The sequence below is a fragment of the Anomaloglossus baeobatrachus genome, chromosome 8, assembly GCF_048569485.1.
Source record: "Anomaloglossus baeobatrachus isolate aAnoBae1 chromosome 8, aAnoBae1.hap1, whole genome shotgun sequence".
Lineage (NCBI taxonomy): Eukaryota > Metazoa > Chordata > Amphibia > Anura > Aromobatidae > Anomaloglossus > Anomaloglossus baeobatrachus.
The window spans coordinates 240368525-240389537 of record NC_134360.1 but is presented as its reverse complement, the minus strand read 5'-3'; the positions used below and the strand labels follow the sequence as shown (position 1 = coordinate 240389537).

The following is a 21013-nucleotide window of genomic DNA, read 5'->3' as shown; positions in this document are numbered from 1 at the left end:
GGGACATCAGGCTAGATAACGACACTCCTCTAGCCAGACATGTCAATGGTAGGCACAATGGAGATTCTTCTGTGATTGCGTTTCAGGGCATTGATCACATAAAGCCGTTGCCTAGAGGAGGTAACTGGGACAGGAGGTTACTACAGCAAGAATCAAAATGGATTTACTGGTTAAAGACCCTTTCCCCTAATGGTCTAAATGAGGAGCTTTCATTTGCACCCTTTATTTAGTGGTGATGTAGGGTCTTTGCTAGTTAGGAGGGTCAGACGTCGGCCGAGTGGGGGCGCCCTCACACCGTCTCTTTTTATGGCGCCAACCCCCACGTGATAGGTAGGGCTAGAGATTAATAGTTAGACTCCTAGGGAAATGGCAGTTCCTTCCTTGGTTCATGGTATCTCCTTCTTCTTTTTCTGAGTCTTCATCCTCCTCTGTTGAGGTGAGGGTGTTGTATTCGATACTTTTTGTGATCAATGCCCTTAGAAAACAACAATTGAATTGGAGCTGGGAGTAGGTAATTATATATCATCATTTTTCAGGTATATGAAAAAATAGTTTTGATTTTTTTGTTCTTTTGATATTTTTAATGTCCTTTGCTTCGTATTGGCTGCTATGCGCTTTATGAAAATAATGGTACTATAGGGAATACCCCCATTTATCTGGGTGATACACCATATCTTTATGGAGTTAATGTTTCTCCAGTTGTGTATCAGAATGAAAAAAATATTTTTGGTGATTTGGCCGAGATCTGTAATTATGCAGTATGCAATCACCGTGTATTCTTTTATGATGTTTATGGGTGGCACCGTTTTTATTGAACGGGGGCAGCCTCCCCATTATAAAGAAAAAATAATAAAAAAATATATTTTGATATGCCCTCTTTTGTTTCAATTTTTGTTGGGTAGGAGGTGGAAAAATGTTGCTGTTTTTTCCGCACACTATTCTATGTACACCATTCATGGACGATTGTATGAGTTATCATGGCAATCGTTTGTGATAGAATGGCGTGTGTTGACATGAGTGTTATTTTGAGCTTTTGTAACCATATTCAACATTGTCAAGGGGGTTTAATTGCAGCTCTATAACCTGGGGACAGTTGTCTCGCCTAGTGATCTAACCCGACGACTTTTGTGGTCGGATTGGGTTTACCCAGCTGACAATGCTTTGCTCTGAACGGTAAGTCAGCACCATCTAGCGTCATTGAATATCATGGTAACTGCATATATTTTCTTGTACGGTGCAGCCCCACTGTGGCCATGTGATTTGGAGGCAGGCACTGTGCACTGCGGCGAATTCCGGCGCGACGGGAGCCGCTCCAGCAGTATGATATAGTCGGACTTAGCTGCGGTTATGTGATCTGATAGGAGCCGGGTATCAGGTCCTGGCTTCTGTGTGGCCGCATAGATGTTTTGATTTTGTCGGCGTCACATGATCGGGTGGGTGTAGCCCGGCGCCATGGTAACCTAATAGACAATATGACGTGGTATGCTTCAGATGCGGTCATGTGACTCGGAGGGCGGTAGTGACGCTGGATGGTTGTCCGGGCACCATGGAAACTGTATAATCATTCTGAGCTGTTCATTAATCACATGACCGGAAGTTACATCATATGATATGACGTGGTGGGAATATTTAAATCTGGGCGGCGTGCAGTGGTTCCTTTGATAGAGCGATAAGCACGGCCGCTCCAGCCACATGGTGAGTCCCCTAATTGCTTGTTTGTTTTATGTGTACAGCAGCTTTGATGTGCTGACTCTTATCTTATGAAGTTGCACATTATCTCCCAGCATGGTGTATAGGCTATGGGTCCATAACTTTTGGGACCGAAGTTGGATGCGTCACAGAGTGGTTATGTGATGAATCCTCACTAGTTGGTGAGTTTTTTTATGTACCAATTTCATCCATGGATTTGTTTGGTGGGCTGACATGCTGATGCCTATGATATTGTATATTTGTTTTCAGCATGTCATGCGGATATATGGGTTCAGTTTCTGAAGGACCCTAAAAGGATGTAATATATTTTTTGAGACTCCCCTGAAGAGTTCGATACTTGAATGAAACGCGTCGGGAGGTAGGGGTATTTCGTGACCCCAATATGTGCGTTTGATGACATCCAAATAATATGTGGTGAGACCAATTCATATCTTTGTTATGGAGTGAGGTAAGAATTATCCATTTTTTTTGGACACGGATGTTAATTGGCACCTATATTGACGGGTATTGAAGTCCGATTACATTTGGGTTAAAGGTCCAAACAATTTCTGGGCTTATATGAATCCTTGAGACGATAGGAGGGCCAGAACCTTTTTATGTTTGTCTGGTGTTTGTGATACTTCATCACTTTTAGTTGCACTATTAAAAGTTAAATTTTAAAATAAATTTTTCGGACCAAAAGAAAAACTTGCTACTTATCAAACATAACCTGACCAAATCATCAGTCAGCACAACCTGACAATAACCGAAGGAAAAAGACACCGTATAAAAGCCAAGAATATATATTAAGCGGCTAGAAAAATAAGATAAGAATGTCACAGGAACTAACAATATACTAAAGTCCACAGAAAAGTAGAGACTAAAGGGTGCTTTACACGCTGCGACATCGCTAGCAATTGCTAGCGATGTTGCACGCGATAGCACCCGCCCCCGTCGTGTGTGCGATATTGTGTGATCGCTGCTGTAGCGAACATTATCGCTATGGCAGCATCACACGCACATACCTGGTCAGCGACGTCGCTCTGGCCGGTGATCCGCCTCCTTTCTAAGGGGGCGGTTCGTTCGGCGTCACAGCGACGTCATACAGCAGCCATCCAATAGCAGAGGAGGGGCGGAGATGAGCGGCCATAACATGCCGCCCGCCTCCTTCCTTCCTCATTGCCGGTGGACGGAGGTAAGGAGATGTTCGTCGCTCCTGCGGTGTCACACATAGCGATGTGTGATGCCGCAGGAACGAGGAACAACATCGCTAACAAACAGGCAACGATATTTGGTTTTAGGACGACCTCTCCAAAACCAACGATTTTTGTCTGTTTTGCGATCGTTTAAGATCGCTCGTACATGTCACACGCTGTGATGTCACTAAGGACGCCGGATGTGCGTCACTAACGACATGACCCCGATAAATCATTAGCGATATCGCAGCGTGTAAAGCACCCTTTAGTTCCCATTTATATGGACCAACCAGTGGTATGATGTGACCACTGATCGATAAACCTTTACCGATTGGCAGTCGTTTATTGGCCTGTTTACACATGCAGACCAAAGTAGATGTGGCGCATTGAACCATCTGTAAAGAATTGCTGATTGCGCAACACTACTGCCATAACATGATGATCTTCTGCGCTCTGCTTTGACCGGCAGCCTATCTACACTGCAAGATAATCATGAATCAAGAATGCTCATTCACGATTATCTTTCAGTGTAAATACAGGTTAAATTCATATCTAGAAGAACTCTCAAACCACGAACAATAAATGCTACAGCTGAGCACCCACCGTCTGGTGCAAATCGAGCAGCTCAAAGGCACAGGGAGAGCAAACTGTGCCAACACTGTGACCAGGAGACCTTGGAAAATTAGGAAATTTTTCTGATACAATGTTTCAAGTGCTAACTACATGTGGTCCCCGAAAATAAGACAGTGTCTTATATTATTTTTTTAGCCAAAAGATACACGAACAACAATCCACATTTATTCTTCAACAAAAAAAAAAATCAACATTTATTCACATATAATCATGTCATCACATTCTGGAACATCATCATTTTGTGTTAATCCTGTTACTGGATCAGATGCACATTTTCTTATCTGATCTGCTATTCTCATGGTACAGAACCAGTCTTATAGTGGTGGGTATATACCATATTTACAAAGGTTTAAATTACCTGATTAATTTATTATTTTCTATGCACTGCTAAGTTTACCCCCAAAAGAAAGCAGAGAGAATCGCACTTACCAGACCCCAAACAATTAGAGTTGGCAAATGAATGGGCTCTCACATACAAATCTGTGTCACTGTCACGTCCCCTGCGTTCTACAGCGGTTGGCTCCTTCTGTGAGTGGAAAAAGTATCACCCACCTGGAGTGATACTGGTACCCTATCTGTTTGTGAGAGCTACAGTGCAATGCAGCTGGAATGGCGAGGAACCTGACAGCTATTCAAATCTCTGTGTGAGAGCTCATCCACTATCGTCACTTGCCAACTGTAACTAGAGGGGGCATCTACTTTCTTTTGGGGGTGTCTGCTTTCTTTGATAAAGAGTAATGTTGTGTTCTTTAAGTTTTTTAGCTGTTTGGACACTTCCTTATAGAACGGCAACTAGGGCTTATTTTTGGAGTAGGTCTTATATTTTAAGCATACTCGAAAAAGCTCCAAAAATCATACTAGGCAGTGGCGTACCGTCAATAGACGCAGGACACGCCACTGCTATGGGGCCCGCGACCTGAAGGGGCCCGGGGGCAGCTGCCCGCGGTATCAGCGCCAGCAGCACTCCCACGCCAGGATCGCACATTCAAATGTATCGGTATCACAGATGCCGAGACAGATGAAAGCGACGATGACAGAGCGCAGCGCGCCCTCACATCATTGTCCCGCTGTGCTCTGACATTTCAACACAGGCGGTGACGTCACTAATAAGCGCCAGCCGCCGGCGTGTTGAAGTGTGCAGACAGAGCACAGACATGATCTGCCGAACTAGGAGCAGCGGCGGGGGACCGAGGTGAGGTGAGTATGCAGGAACAGCGGGGTATCCACAGGAGGGCCCCGGGTCCTCAGTGCCCCCCCCTTCCCCGTGCTTCATATAGGACTGGTTAACCGCCCTCTGCTATCGGCTGGCTGGGCTAGGGCAAGGGGCCCCATACCGCTCCACAAGCGGCTGTTCCTGGGGCCCCTAGCCCAGCCAGCCGATAGCAGAGGGCGGTTAACCAGTCCTATATGATGCACGGGAGGGGGGCCCACTGAGGACCCGGGGCCCTCCGGTGGATACCCTGCTTTTCCTGCATACTCACCTCGGTCCCTCGCCGCTGCTCTTATGATTTTTCTATGTCGGCCAGGGCTGCACTGAGCCTTCAGATACTCTTGTGCAGCTCTGTAAAAACAAAAAAACAAAAAAGTGAGCCGGAGTATGAGATGGTATACATGGAGCTTGTGAGCTCATGTTTACACTGGCCATTAGACAAAGAGAAACCAAGGGAAAAAGTGTGAAAACATACCCTGCTGTAACTAAATAAAAGCATAGTGCATATAAACATAGGGTACTTAGTAAACACTGTTTTTGATCAAAAAAATGTGGCCCTTAGCCACATTGAGGCCTATTTTAGACCCATGGTAAGGTTTTAATATTAGAGAGTGTAGGTACTATCCCAACTGGGTATACCTTGGCGTTGGTGGGATAGCTTTATGCTTTTTTTGATCAAAAACAGTGTTTACTAAGTACCCTATGTTTATATGCACTATGCTTTTATTTAGTTACAGCAGGGTATGTTTTCACACTTTTTCCCTTGGTTTCTCTTGTGCAGCTCTGGCAGTGTCACAGTTAACAGACACTGCCGTGTCTGCTAACTGTGACGTCACGCTGTGCGCCCTGGACTGAAGCTTCCCACCGGAGAGGAGAGGATCAATGGAGCCTGGAGACAAGCCGGGGGAAGGTAAGAACTCCTCTAATGTGTGTGTGTGTATCTGTGTATATATGAGTGTGTGTGTGTGTGTGTGTGTATATATATATATACAGTATGTGTGTATATATATGTATATATAATATGAGTGTGTGTATGTGTATATACTGTGAGTGTGTGTGTGAATATGAGTGTATATATGAGTATATGTGTATATGAGTGTGTGTGTGTATGTGTGTGTGTATGTGTATATATATGAGTGTGAGTGTGTATATATATACTAGCTGTAGTACCCGGCTTTGCCCGGGTTAATAACTGCTGTTAACAAAATAGAATGTATTAACAAAAATGTATTCTGCACACAAACAAATAGATATCAATGTAATTATAATGTCTGTCTCCCCCTCTGTATATATCTCTGTCTCTCTATCTCTTTGTCTGACTGTCTCTGTCTCTTTCTCGTCTGTCTCAATCTCTTTCCCTGTCTATCTATCTCTGTCACTTTCCCTGTCTGTCTCTTTCCCTCTCTTTCCCTCTGTCTCTTTCCCTGTGTCTGTCTCTTTGTCTGTCTCTTTCCCTGTCTGTCTCTTTCCCTGTCTGTGTCTGCCTCTTTCCCTGTCTGTGTCTGCCTCTTTCCCTGGCTGCATTGTGACACGCCAACATTCCATATAAGGGCGTGGCTGCGCATTCTTCTGAAGTTCTGGCTGCACTGTGGCTCCCAGCTCCATTCTCTTTAATGGAGGTAGGTTTTTTGGTGAATAACTGTAAAGAGCGGGGTTAAAATTTCCCCTCAAAACATAGCCTATGACGCTCTCGGGGTCCAGAAGTGTGAGTGTGCAAATTTTTGTGGCTGTAGCTGTGACGGTGCAGATGCCAATCCCGGACATACATACACACATACACACACACACACATACACACATTCAGCTTTATATATTAGATATGCGTGTGTATACGAGTGTGCATATGTATGTATAAGTGTATATGCGTGTGTGTGTGTGTGTGTGTGTGCATATATATATGTGAGTGTGTGTGCATATGTGTGTATATTTGTCTGTTTTTGACTTTAGGGGCCTGGGATGGAGGAACATAGGAGCCCAGGATGGGACAGTTTAGGGGCCTGGGATGGAGGAACATAGGAGCCCAGGATGGGACAGTTTAGGGGCCTGGGATGGAGGAACATATGAGCCCAGGATGGGACAGTTTAGGGGCCTGGGATGGAGGAACATAGGAGCCCAGGATGGGACAGTTTAGGGGCCTGGGATGGAGGAACATAGGAGCCCAAGATGGGACAGTTTAGGGGCCTGGGATGGAGGAACATAGGAGCCCAGGATGGGACAGTTTAGGGGCCTGGGATGGAGGAACATAGGAGCCCAGGATGGGACAGTTTAGGGGCCTGGGATGGAGGAACATAGGAGCCCAGGATGGGACAGTTTAGGGGCCTGGGATGGAGGAACATAGGAGCCCAGGATGGGACAGTTTAGGGGCATGGGATGTAGGAACATAGCAGCCCAGGATGGGGCAGTTTAAGTGCCTGGGATGGAGGAACAGGGGCCCAGGATGGGAGACATTATTAAATCCAGGGGGCCAGGATGGGGGACATAATTACTATATGGGGCCATAGTGAGGAACATACATTATTGGCTTATGATGGCAAATACTGGAGATGATTACTGTAGGGGCAAATTAGGGGACACTATTACTGATGAAATATAGTTTATTTTTTAGGATACTATCTTCCATGGTGGGAACAAAAGTCTGATGTAGTGTAGAAATTAGGGAAACAGTGTGGAATGTGCTCGGACAATGATCGGCCTAAGGTGACTGTGTGTTATTTTCTGCAGAGGCATGTTCTGGTTGGAAGAAATGATGGCGGTCAGCGCTAGATGGAGAGGAAAAGCGAAGGTGAACAACGTCCGCTAGAGACATCACTGGTAAGTCAGTGTATTACATGTACACACACACACACACACACACACACACTATATACAGAACTCCTGTGTATAATGTCACTGGTGATCACTGTATTACCTGTACACTGACACTATATACAGAGCTCCTGTGTATAATGGCACTGGTGATCACTGTATTACCTTTACATTGACATTATATACAGAGCTCCTGCGTATAATGGCACTGATGGTAATATTAATGTTATTAGTATTGTGGTTTTTATTCATAATCATTATTGTAGTATTATTCAGTCACTATGTGGTCTGGTCATGACATGTTGGTATTTGACCCTTGTATGTGGTTGTATTCGGTCACTGTGTCGTGTTAATATGTGGTCTGGTCACGATATGGTGGTATTTCTCTTTTGCATGTGGTATTGTTTGGTCACCATGTGGTTTAGTCACAGTGTGGTGGTATTTCTCCCTTACATGTGGTATTATTCGGTCACTATGTGGTCTGGTCATAGTGTTGCAGTATTTCTTCCTTTGTATGTGGTTGTATTCGGTCACTATGTGGTGGTAACGTGTTATCTGGTCACAGTGTGACAGTATTTCTCCCTTGTATGTGAGTGTATTTGGTCACTATGTGGTGGTAATATGTAGTCGTAGTCTGGTCACGGTGTGGCGGTATTTCTCCCATGTATGTGGTATTATTGGTCTTTGTATAGTGGATTATGTTGTGCATGGAGGTCACTTTTTCTTTCTAATATCAATATGGGAAAGATTCTTTATTTCCAGTAGAGATTAAATACTTGAATGTTTAACCCCTCCCTGTCCTGTGATTATTACACTGTAGGATATATGCACTTACAGAGGTTGTCTGGTGAAAACAAGTAATCACCTCTTCATTTTACTATATGGAGGACTATCTGAGGCCCATTATTCTCTTCTAAAGCCCCGTGCCCATGTTGGGTATTTGGTCAGTATTTTATCTCAGTATTTGTAGCCAAAACCAGGAGTGGAACAATCAGAGGAAAAGTATAATAGAAACACGGCCCCACTTCTGTATTTATCACCCGCTCCTGGATTTGGCTACAAATACCGATGTAAGATACTGACCGTGTTTGGGGGGCACTTTTGTTGCAATCATATTTTATGGCTGCAATGAAAGGGAATCTGGGGGCTTCAATAGGAGGAAAATTACATGGTAAGGGCTGCAAAGTTGGGAGGGTAAGGGCTGCAAAGTTGGGAGGGTAAGCCCTGCAAAGTTGGGAGGGTAAGGGCTGCAAAGTTGGGAGGGTAAGGGCTGCAAAGTTGGGAGGGTAAGGGCTGCAAAGTTGGGAGGGTAAGGGCTGTAAAGTTGGGAGGGTAAGGGCTTCAAAGTTGGGAGGGTAAGGGCTGTAAAGTTGGGAGGGTAAGGGCTGCAAAGTTGGGAGGGTAAGGGCTGCAAAGTTGGGAGATATGCTCTTCTGTGACCCAGCTGAATATTTTTATTTATTATTATTAATTTCATTTTTTTTGGGGGGGGGCCCAATTAGAAATTCTGCTATGGGGCCCCATGATTTCTATGTACGCCTCTGCTACTAGGGCTTATTTTAGGGGGGGAGACTATTATTATATAAGAATCTCTGATCTCTTCCTCCTTTAAGGATCGAAAGAAACTATACACCCTGCAGGGTAAGAATGAAACCTGGTGGTTATAGCCACACTAAATGTTTGTGCTGATCATAGACTTAAAGGATTTGTTCCTGTCCCTCATTCCTAGGTCTTCCACATACTTTGGCAATGTAAATGCATATTTGGTCCAGCTAAAAAGCTGATTTTAATTTGAACTAGAACGATAAATTATAAGTTGATTGCAGCATATATTAATGTACTGCAATGATGAATGTTACACTGTTCCTTATAAGAATGCTGTGCGGTATGTGATAAATCCCTCCCTTTCATAATTGATTTGGTTGCATTAATTAGTGACTAATGGTTTTTCTGAAAGCCTTCAATCTTCACCCTGTTCCATCCTGTCCATCGCTGTTATATAGGTTAATGTAGACAAGAGATTACCTGTGTCGGGACAAGATTTAGGTAACAAAGGTTATTTGCTCAAATTGCTTTAGGTGTAACTGCAATTGCATAAACATTTTCACATGTCAAAACCCCTATTAATCATTAAAATGAAGGATCAGAAGCAATGGTAAACTAGTGTCCAATGGGCCACATCTCAAACTTTATTCTTGAATTGAAGTGATCTTTATTCTCATTATTCACATTCTTAGGCCCGTTTTACACGTTAGTGAAAAACACAGATGTTCTTCACTGACGTATAAAACACACACATGTCCCTCTGTGTTCCGTGATTCACGGCACACGTGGGTTGTTCATGTGCAATCCCTACGATCCATGATCCCTGATTGCACATGGACGTATACTCACCTGTCCCGTTCCTGCTGTCCATGGTGCTGAACTCCTTGGCTCTGCAGCGTCCGCCCACCACTCTCTGCAGCTACTTTGGGTCGGCTCTGGCTGCATTCATGAATATTCATGAGTTGGCCAGGAAGCTGCAGAGAGCACAGGCTGCACAGAGCGTCGCTGGAAAGGTGAGTTGAAAATGTTTATTATTTTAAATGTCCGTGTTTTTCTGGTACGTGTTTCACGGAACAGACCACTGTGTGGTCTGTGGGACATCAGTGATACCAGAAAAAACGGACATGTCTCCATGCAGCAATCACAGACACGCGTGTACGCCGCACGGAGACACGGTCAATGAAAAATCACTGATGTGTGAGCAGACCCACGTATAAAAAAAGCACATATGTACCAGAATCACTGACGTCTGAAACAGGCCTTAAATACACATTACACATATTCACTATTTCACATAAGATATACATAAAGAAAGGGCAGACAAAGCCAAAGTATAGGAAATTACAAAATCTCTTTCTTTATTCTTAAAAAAAGAAATAACATAAGAGAAATTAAAAAGTGGTTCACCAAGTGGATGGCAACACATTTATCAGGAGACATGACAATATATACTGATGAGCAAAAGTGTAACAATGTTTTGAACTTTTGACTTTCCAGCTCCATATCTCACCATCCTCTACAGTTTTGCGCGTGAGGCAACCTTCATCTTAAAGACAATCATCTTGGCTATCTCATATACTTGCAACTATTTAGCATATGATTAATTCTGAATATTATGCATTGTTACGGTTTTTCTCTTGGTGTTTTAAAAATCTTTTTCTTCTTGTATACTACAAATGATACTTTTGCTCGTCAGTACAAGACCAATCACAGAAAAACGGGGAATAAATTGATATAGCATCCCGTTTAGTATATCAAAAACTATTATAATCCACCCTAGACTGGACCACCAATCAGGATAAACTCCAACCCAAACATTTTTACAATGTGTAAAATCACACTGGGAGTATTTATATCCAAAAATATACAAACTTTATTGATAGAAAAAATTGTTTGCAAACAAAATATATCGTAAAAGATAACCAAATCATCAAACAGTATGTAAAAGGTATATATAGAGGGCTCCATTGCTCGTCAGTGTATCAGTAGTCCAGACTTTGTATGTTACACAGCTCACAAATAGAAGTGTTAAATTGCTAAAAATATGTAATAAGGTTTATAGTTCTACTTTGGTCTCATTTAGCTAGAGCACCTTCTTCCACATGCCACAGCAAATGTATGGAAGATGATGCTCTGGTCAGATGAGACCAACGTGGAACTTTTTGGGATAAATGTAAAACACTGTGTGGCAGAAAACTAACCTTGCACATCACCCTGAAAACACCATCTCCACCGTCACACATGGTGGAGGCAGCATCATGCTGTGGGGAAGCTTTTGTTCAGCAGGGGCAGAGAGGCTGGCCACAGTTGATAGAAAGATGGATGGAGCTACTTAAAGGGCATTCCTGAAGGAAAACCTGTTGGAGACTGGAAAAGACCTGAGGTTCATCTTCCAACAAGACAGCGAGCCTAAACATCATGCCAAAGCTACAATGGAGGGTTTACATAAAAACATATTCATGTGTGTAAATTCCCCAGTCACTGTCCAGACCGAAAAGACATGAAAATTGCTGATCACAGACACCTCCATGCAATCTCACTAGATAGAGTGGGTGTGAAAAAAAGAACTGGCAGAATTGTTCCCTCTAGATGTGGAAAGCTAATACAGACAGACCACAAAAGACTTCCAGCAGTAATTGTAGAGAAAGGTGGTCCTGCAAAGTATCGACTCAGGGGGGCTGAAGACAAATGCACATCACAATTATCAGATTTTTACTTTTAAAATATCTAGTAAACCAGGTATCATTTCCTTTACACTTCACCAATACTTCCTACATAGTGTTAGTATATAAAATAAAATCCCAATAAAGTACATTTAAGGCTAGCGCCACACATCCGTGCCTCCGGTACGTGTTTGGCATTTTTTACACGTACCGGCGGCACGGAGACACGTACAGCAATGCTACCCTATGGTAGCAGGCACACACACGTAAAACCACACGGAACGTGTGTCCGTGTGCGTTTGTACGTGTGTGCGTTTTTCAAAGCGCTGACATGTCCGTTTTTTCACCGGCAGCACGGGTGTCACACGGCCCGCACCCGTACCACACGGGTGTAGTGTGGATGCGGTCCCGTGTGACACGCGCCGGAGAAAACACACATGTCAGTGAAAAAAAAACAAAACATTAACTCACCTTCTCCTGCCCTCCTGTCTCTGCCGCTGCTGCCTCTTGCTGCCGACCGCCGCTCATTATTCTCATTGAATATTCACTTCACTGCCTGGCAGCAGCAGCAGCGGGGAGACGGGAGGGCTGGAGACCGAGGATCAGCACCACGGACAGCAGTGTGGACATCAGGAAGGACCAGGTGAGTATAATAATTACCGGTTCTACGTGTGCTATCGCGGATAGCACACGTAGAACACACGTGTCACGCACGTACCAGAGACACGTACTTACCTGCACGCAACACGCAGGGAAAATACGTGTCTCTCGGCACGTGCGTGAATTTCACGTGAGTGTGGCAGAAGCCTAAGTTTGTGAGAGTAACATGAAAATATGTTTAAAAATTCACAGGGTATGAATACTTTTTCAAAGCACTGTTTGTCACCGTCCATTGGGTGACTCCATTTCTATGTGTATTTTTTTGTAATAGAATAAAGTAAATTATTTTGCACCTTGGCTTTGTGTGCATTTTCCTTACGTACAGGATTTGTCATTTTTGTACTTTGGCTTTTTATGTCCTTTCTTTTTGTATAGTTATTTTTCATGATTGCCTAATTATTGATGTATGACTAGATATTTTCAGTATTAAATATTTGCATTTTACTTGTCCTTGGTATGCCATTACTGTGTATACTTCATGAACAATACATACATGGACATTGGTAGTTGAAAGTTTAAAAACCTTTTGAGTTTTCTATGTTTCGATATAAATTTGAAATAAACCTACATCCAATTTTCCCTAAAATTGTTAGTTGGAAAAAAAACATTTTTTAGGGTACACTCACATTGGCGTATAAAAAAATCACACCGATTTTCATCCAGAAAAGTTGGACAAGTGGAATCCGTTTCCTATTCCACATGTCATGCAAGTGCTTTGCAAGTGTGCGATTATTTTCACGCCTACCATCCGTTTTTCTCAGTAAGGCTGGACTCACACGAACGTATGAAAAAATGGTCCCATTCTTACCCAGGAGAGTAGGATGATTTTTTCTCACTTGTCATCCGTGTGCTGTCCATGTGCAATCCGTTTATTGCTCAGCAGCTATTAGTGATTTACAGTCATTTACAGGATCATTTACAGAATCATTTACCGGATCATTTACAGTGTTTTCTGCTACATGATAGGATTATATCCAAAAAAACGGATGTCACTAGGATGGTCCGTGTGGTGTCCATTTTTTCTCACACCCATTGACTTGTATTGGCGAATCTCGGATGATTTCGTCAGCAAATCGCAGCATGTTGCGACTTTTCTCTCATCCAGATTCTGGATGAGAAAAAAAGCTGACCAACTGCTCTGCCTCATTGACTAACATTGGTCCGAGTGCAATGAGAGATTTTCTCACGCTCCGATTCGTACGCTCGTGTGAGCGTACCCTAACTATTACTCTACAATCATTTACAGGACCTTTCACAGTGTTCTGTGCTCCAGAATGGTTATGTATCTGTAAAAAATGGATGGCATACCGAGAGTCCATGTACTGTCTGGGTTTTTTTTCTCGCACCGATTGACTTGCATGGTGAGTTTTGTCTGACATACGCGGTCTATCACAGCATCCTGAAATGTTTTCCTTAGTGCAATACGAGGTGAGAAAAAACTCACAGTGCAATGCAATGTTTTCTCTTATTGCACTCCTCCGTATTATACACCAGTGTGATCAGGACATTAAACTTATGATTAGAGATGAGGTGAACCCGAGGTTCAGTGTTTGGTGTTTGTACTGAACACAGACTTTACCAAAAAAAACAGAGTTTGGATGCTTTACATATGAAAACCACTTGCGCGAACTTCGCTGTGTTCAAGTACTCTCGGTGCTCTGACCAATGCGAGCTGCTTGCAGTGTTTGATTGGCTCACACTGGGGCTAACAACAGCGTGATCGGATGTAGTAGGCACCAAGCAAAAGAAATGGAAAAACCCTGCTCACCCGATCCTGGAAGGGATCTGTTTATTGCTGGCTGTATGTGGGCTGAAACCCGAACTGCTCAATTAGTGACTCCCATTGGGTTCAGGTCAAGTCCGGGTCCCAAATCGAACTTTATCTAAAGTCCAGCTGAACCTGCCGAACTGAACTTCCACAGGTCCGCTCATCACTACTTATGATCACAGGTATAGCTATAGCGAATGCAGAGGTACCTGTCACTCCCAAGTTCTAGTACTTGACGGGCTCAAAGGTCAAATCCGAAGTCCTTATTTTGCATCGGGGCCCAGGAGCATCCAGTGTTATTTATCCCTTTGCTATGTAGATGAAATTGAGCCTCGAGCCTCTGTGAGATCAGCACATGTCATACATGTAAGTACTTGTGTTTTCTACGCATATTAATTCTTCTGATATTTGCTGCAGATAGTGCTCCGGTGAGTTACACAAGCTTTATTTGCAATGACTGTACCCACATCTACAGCTACCACTTGTGCACCCTGTGGTAAGCATGTAATTAGAGGATGGGTGAATTGTCTCTGTACTGTGTCATCGGGTCATTCCTTAGCGACATTTACATACATTGCTGTGTAATAAGAATATTGATGAGATTGCTAAGAAATCTTGGGGAAGACACTGAGTCTATTTTAGTTTCTCCATGGAGCAGAATATAGAACATTGCTCTAAAGTAACCTACCTCTCCTTTTGATTTTAATGGGTGCTATGTACATCAGCAGTAGAGTTTTACAAGATAACCTAAGGGTAAATGCACAAGTGCCAGCATTCATGAGAAATTTATGTCCGATCCCTACAGTGCCAACATAGTGGATGAAATTTGAACAATGTAAATTTCTGAGTAGACTTTCCCTGTAGTTTGTGCCCCTTTGAATTTTTCCAAGCACAAAATTCAGCTCCACTAAAACTTGTCTTTATTTATTTATTTATTTATTTAATTATTAGTAAATAATTAAAACATCTACCACCTTTCAATTTATAATGGAGAATACTGTAGACAAATTCACAGTAAATCGGTAACAAAATTCTTCTTTCTTAGTCAAAGGTCCTCCCCTTTAAAAGACTTTAGCATGGGAATAACATGGTCATCCTTTCAGTTGAAGGGTCGGTGTATGACGATCTGTACTCCTATGGTAATAACATCAATATGAAAATAATTTTGTCAGCGTGATTAGAGAATACAGTCAGGGCCAGAAATATTTGGACAGTGACACAAGTTTTGTTATTTTAGCTGTTTACAAAAACATGTTCAAAAATACAATTATATTTATAATATGGGCTGAAAGTGCACACTCCCAGCTGCAATATGAGAGTTTTCACATCCAAATCGGAGTAAGGGTTTAGGAATCATAGCTCTGTAATGCATAGCCTCCTCTTTTTCAAGGGACCAAAAGTAATTGGACAAGGGACTCTAAGGGCTGCAATTAACTCTGAAGGCGTCTCCCTCGTTAACCTGTAATCAATGAAGTAGTTAAAAGGTCTGGGGTTGATTACAGGTGTGTGGTTTTGCATTTGGAAGCTGTTGCTGTGACCAGACAACATGCGGTCTAAGGAACTCTCAATTGAGGTGAAGCAGAACATCCTGAGGCTGAAAAAAAAGAAAAAATCCATCAGAGAGATAGCAGACATGCTTGGAGTAGCAAAATCAACAGTCGGGTACATTCTGAGAAAAAAGGAATTGACTGGTGAGCTTGGGAGCTCAAAAAGGCCTGGGCGTCCACAGATGACAACAGTGGTGGATGATCGCCGCATACTCTCTTTGGTGAAGAAGAACCCGTTCACAACATCAACTGAAGTCCAGAACACTCTCAGTGAAGTAGGTGTATCTGTCTCTAAGTCAACAGTAAAGAGAAGACTCCATGAAAGTAAATACAAAGGGTTCACATCTAGATGCAAACCATTCATCAATTCCAAAAATAGACAGGCCAGAGTTAAATTTGCTGAAAAACACCTCATGAAGCCAGCTCAGTTCTGGAAAAGTATTCTATGGACAGATGAGACCAAGATCAACCTGTACCAGAATGATGGGAAGAAAAAAGTTTGGAGAAGAAAGGGAACGGCACATGATCCAAGGCACACCACATCCTCTGTAAAACATGGTGGAGGCAACGTGATGGCATGGGCATGCATGGCTTTCAATGGCACTGGGTCACTTGTGTTTATTGATGACATAACAGCAGACAAGAGTAGCCGGATGAATTCTGAAGTGTACCGGGATATACTTTCAGCCCAGATTCAGCCAAATGCTGCAAAGTTGATCGGACGGCGCTTCATAGTACAGATGGACAATGACCCCAAGCATACAGCCAAAGCTACCCAGGAGTTCATGAGTGCAAAAAAGTGGAACATTCTTCAATGGCCAAGTCAATCACCAGATCTTAACCCAATTGAGCATGCATTTCACTTGCTCAAATCCAGACTTAAGACGGAAAGACCCACAAACAAGCAAGACCTGAAGGCTGCGGCTGTAAAGGCCTGGCAAAGCATTAAGAAGGAGGAAACCCAGCGTTTGGTGATGTCCATGGGTTCCAGACTTAAGGCAGTGATTGCCTCCAAAGGATTCGCAACAAAATATTGAAAATAAAAATATTTTGTTTGGGTTTGGTTTATTTGTCCAATTACTTTTGACCTCCTAAAATGTGGAGTGTTTGTAAAAAATGTGTACAATTCCTACAATTTCTATCAGATATTTTTGTTCAAACCTTCAAATTAAACGTTACAATCTGCACTTGAATTCTGTTGTAGAGGTTTCATTTCAAATCCAATGTGGTGGCATGCAGAGCCCAACTCGCGAAAATTGTGTCACTGTCCAAATATTTCTGGACCTAACTGTATATTATCCAGTTGGGGTCTTCACTGCTTCCCACCAGTCAACACTTAGCTCCCAGCACCAGATTTTTTTGCACTGTGATTGCATGGGATTTTCAGGTTGATCTTCTCTGATCACCCATAGGTGTGATGTTATTTGTTATTGGCAGCCCATGGAAATGACTAAAATTTGTAAAAAAAAAAAAACCCCAAAAAAACAAAAGTATTATTTTTGACATTTAGCCCTTGAGATGAGCAATATAGACTATGGCATCACAAGAGATGGTGGCTTCCTTTGCCGCCTAATCATCAGACCCCATGCTAAAAAGAAAAAACATAATCATGGAAGGTGTTGGCAGCTTGAAATTGTTAAAAAAAAGTATTTCTCCCACACTAATATTGCAATTACATATGTTTGTCAAACACATGAATATTTATTTTGTGTGTATTGGAACAACACAATAACACTGAGAAAAAAGGCAAATTGGATATAATTTCACATAAAACCCCAAAACGAGCTCTACAAAATTGTTGGCACCTTTCCAAAATTGTGGGTAAACAACTTTGTTTCAAGCATATTATGCTGGGCAATATGAAAATCACACCTGAATCCAGGTAAAATGGGGAAAAGTTGACTCATTATTTGCATTATGTGTCTGTGTGTGCCACACTAAGCATGGAGAACAGAAAGAGAAGAGAACTGTCTGAGAACTTGAAAACCAAATTTGTTGAAAAATATCAACAATCTCAATGTTACAAGTCCATCTCTAGAGATTTTGATGTTCTTTTGTCCACAGTGTGCAACATAATCAAGAAGTTTATAAACCATGGCAATGTATCTAGTCTTCCTGGACATGCATGGTACAGAAAAATTGACGAAAGGTTGCAGGATAGTCCGGATGGTGGATAAGCCCCAATCAAGTTTCAAAGAAATTCAAGCTGTCCTGAAGCTCAGGGGCATCAGTGTCAGAGCCAACTATCCATTGACATTTGAATGAAATGAAACCCTATGGTAGGAGACTCAGTCAAAAGGATCCCACTGCTGACAAGAGACATAGAAAAGATAGACTGCCGTTTGCCAAAATGTACGTGAGTAACCAAAATCCTTCTGGAAAAGTGTCTTGTGAACAGGTCAGATCAAGATAGAGTTTTTTGGTAAAGCACATCATTCTACTGTTTACTGAAAACAGAATGAGGCCTACAAACAAAAGAACACAGGACCTACAGTCACATATAATTGATGTTCAAAGATTTTTTTTGTTGTTTTTCTGCCTCTGGCGCAGGGGGCCTTGGCTGTGTGCAAGACATCATGAAATCTGAGAATCACCAAAGGATTTTGGATTACAATGTAGTGCCCAGTGTCAGAAAGTTTGGGTTTGTGTCCTAGGTCAGGGGTCTTCCAGCAGGACAATGACCCCAAGCATATTTCAAGAAGCCTCCAGAAATTGATGAAAGCAAAGTGCTGGAGAGTTCTGAAGTGGCAGCAATGAGTCCGGATATAAATTCCATTGACACCTGTGGAGAGATCTTAAAATTGCTGTTCGGTGCCTTAAAATATGAGAGCCCTAGAGGAGTTTGCAAAAGAAAAGTCTAAAATTTCAGGTGAGAGGAGTAAGAAGCTTGTAAATGGTTGTGAGGCAAATCCCGGGATATGAAGATGAATTATGACTCCAGTCATAATCCCTCATCACTCCCTGGCAGTGCCCCCTCCCTTCTTGTTCTCAGTGTTCCACTTACACCTCCATGGCCATGTCCTGTGATATGGAAATTAGGTGGCTTGGGGACAATGGACACAGGATGACTCCCTGCCGTGACCCTGTAGTGGGGGCTGCTAGCTAGTTAGCAAGGCTATGGAAATAGCCAGACAGAACGACTCCAGTAAAAAATGGTTCATATCTCGCAAGCCATATTTCCGATAAATATGGCAACCATAAAAATGGTGTCTCCGCATGCGGACGATGCCGGCACACCCTTTTTATGGGAGCAGGACATTGGGAAATGCCCCAGGCGTGATATCAGCCAATGGGGAACTGGCAGACAGGTCATGAGTCCCCTCGTTCTGTAGCTAAATTCATAACTGTCACAATGAGAGCATTGGCGTCCGCCTACGACGCTCCCAGGCAAAGTTATGGCCATATTCCATGTTGTGGATTTTGTCCATAACTCCAGCCAGGGGTGGAGCAGTGCTCCCTCTGAGGTCACGAAGGTAGGAGGGGACCTGGATTTGTCCAGGTTGATAACCCTACTTCGGCCATTTTCCAGTGTTCTTTCGCTGGGGGTCACGTGTAGGAAACATCTGTGGGAGTTCCTAGAAACCTGGTCTACAGCGCCCCCCTGTGGCCAGACGCACAAGGTAACTGATCGAATTGCATACCTGTTTGTAAACCATGCTTTATCTGTAACTGTACTCTGACATATGTATATTCTGTAGATTCCCTATTGTATATATTGTAGTTTCTAGTGTGCTTTAGGCTGATTAAATTATATAATTAATCTTGGGCTGTTCTGTTATCTCGATCTTGAATCCCACGTCTGTGTGTTCGGCTAATAGTTACCGTGAAGCGGTTGGTGGCAGCGAGTTTGTGCCAAGGATTATTGTGGGGAGGCCAGTGAGATTCGGGGAGATTTTATATATTCCGCCCGCGGAGGTCGGGGGAATATATACCCTACTCTCACCGGGGACCCTTCAATAATCGGCATAAGTAGTATAGCGGCCTCCTTGCTTATTGTCGGGCAATTCCATAATTGGCCTGACTATAAGAGGGGCGCTAGAGAGCGCGTCACGTGCTCTGTCTGTCGGTCGGGAGGTATAAAGGAGGGGTGACCCCCACTTGTTACCCCCCGATTGTGACGTACTGGTAGCCAGCGCGGGGGATTTCTGAGTGACCCCCCGGTGGTTTGTGACATATTGGTGGCATAGCGGTGGGATCGAGATAATAGTGTGTGTGAGTGTGAGACCCATACTCCCAGACACTAAAGACTGCCTGCAGCAGCTGTGGCTGCTGGGGTCTTCAGACTAGCTCAACACTAGAGTGTCAGAGTGCAGATACTGTAAGGTGTGTGGAGGCATCAGGTGTCAGTTCTGTGTCAGTGACCAAAAGTCTGCAAGAATGGCTGATGGCACCAGGAGCAGAGCTATGCAACTGGCCAATGCTAAGGCAGGAGCCGAAGAGAGGGAGGACGGTGCTGTGGACAGTAATGAGGAGGTTGCCCACGAGTCCTCCAGGAGCTCGACGCCAGAAAACCGTTCTGCAGAGGACATTGCACAACCTAGCAATTATGGACAAGATGAGGAGCAGCTCACCCAAGGGTCCTCAACGAGCCAGATGCCAGCCCTCCGCTCTGCAAGGGACAGTGAAGCACCAGGCTCCGCAGCGGGCCGCAGATCACCACGTGCCATTCCACCGAGCCTGGGAGGCTCGGATAGCCTTCTCCAAATGGCTATGGCCCTTCTCCAGGCGGGAGACCGGGATACCTACGAGATACTCATGGCAGAGCGCAGGGCAGAGCGGCAGGCAGCGCGTGATGCTGAGGCTGCGGAGCGGCAAGCAGCGCGTGAAGAGCGCCAGGCAGAGCGTGAGGCTGCGGAGCGACAGGCAGACCGTGACTACCAGCTGCATCTAGCTCAGCTCCGGCCCTCATCAGCCACACGTGACCTTCAAGACACCAAACTTCCAAAGGTCCGTGTTGAGGACTTCCCAGTGCTGGAGAAGGATGGAGACTTGGACTCTTTCCTGACTGCTTTTGAACGGACTTGCTTGCAGCACCATCTGGACAAGGACCAGTGGGCCAAATACCTGACCCCCCGTTTAAGGGGTAAGGCCCTGGAAATCCTTGGGGACTTGCCTGCTGAGGCAGATCAGGGCTACGACACCATCAAGCGGGCCCTGATCCAACAGTACAACCTCACTCCGGAGTCCTACCGCAAGAAGTTCCGGACCCTGCAGAAGGGACCAAAGGACTCCTGGGCTGACCACCGGCGGGCACTTGCCCGAGCTGCCGACCACTGGACCCAAGGCCTGCAGCTTTC

At 43.9% G+C, this 21013-nt stretch overlaps 1 protein-coding gene across 3 annotated transcripts in view; it reads left to right on the top strand.

Annotated features, from left to right (window-relative positions):
• C8H1orf210 (chromosome 8 C1orf210 homolog) overlaps window positions 1-21013 on the top strand; it is a 358767-nt gene that overhangs the window by 74178 nt on the left and 263576 nt on the right. Inside the window, exons 1-2 of one of the 3 annotated variants that reach the window (XM_075320442.1) lie at window positions 5579-5638; window positions 7450-7539. The exons of the other annotated variants lie outside the window; for them this stretch is intronic. The gene's annotated coding sequence lies outside the window, so the exon portion shown is untranslated. Of the gene's footprint in view, window positions 1-5578; window positions 5639-7449; window positions 7540-21013 lie in introns of those variants that run through there. 3 annotated transcript variants of the gene reach the window in all.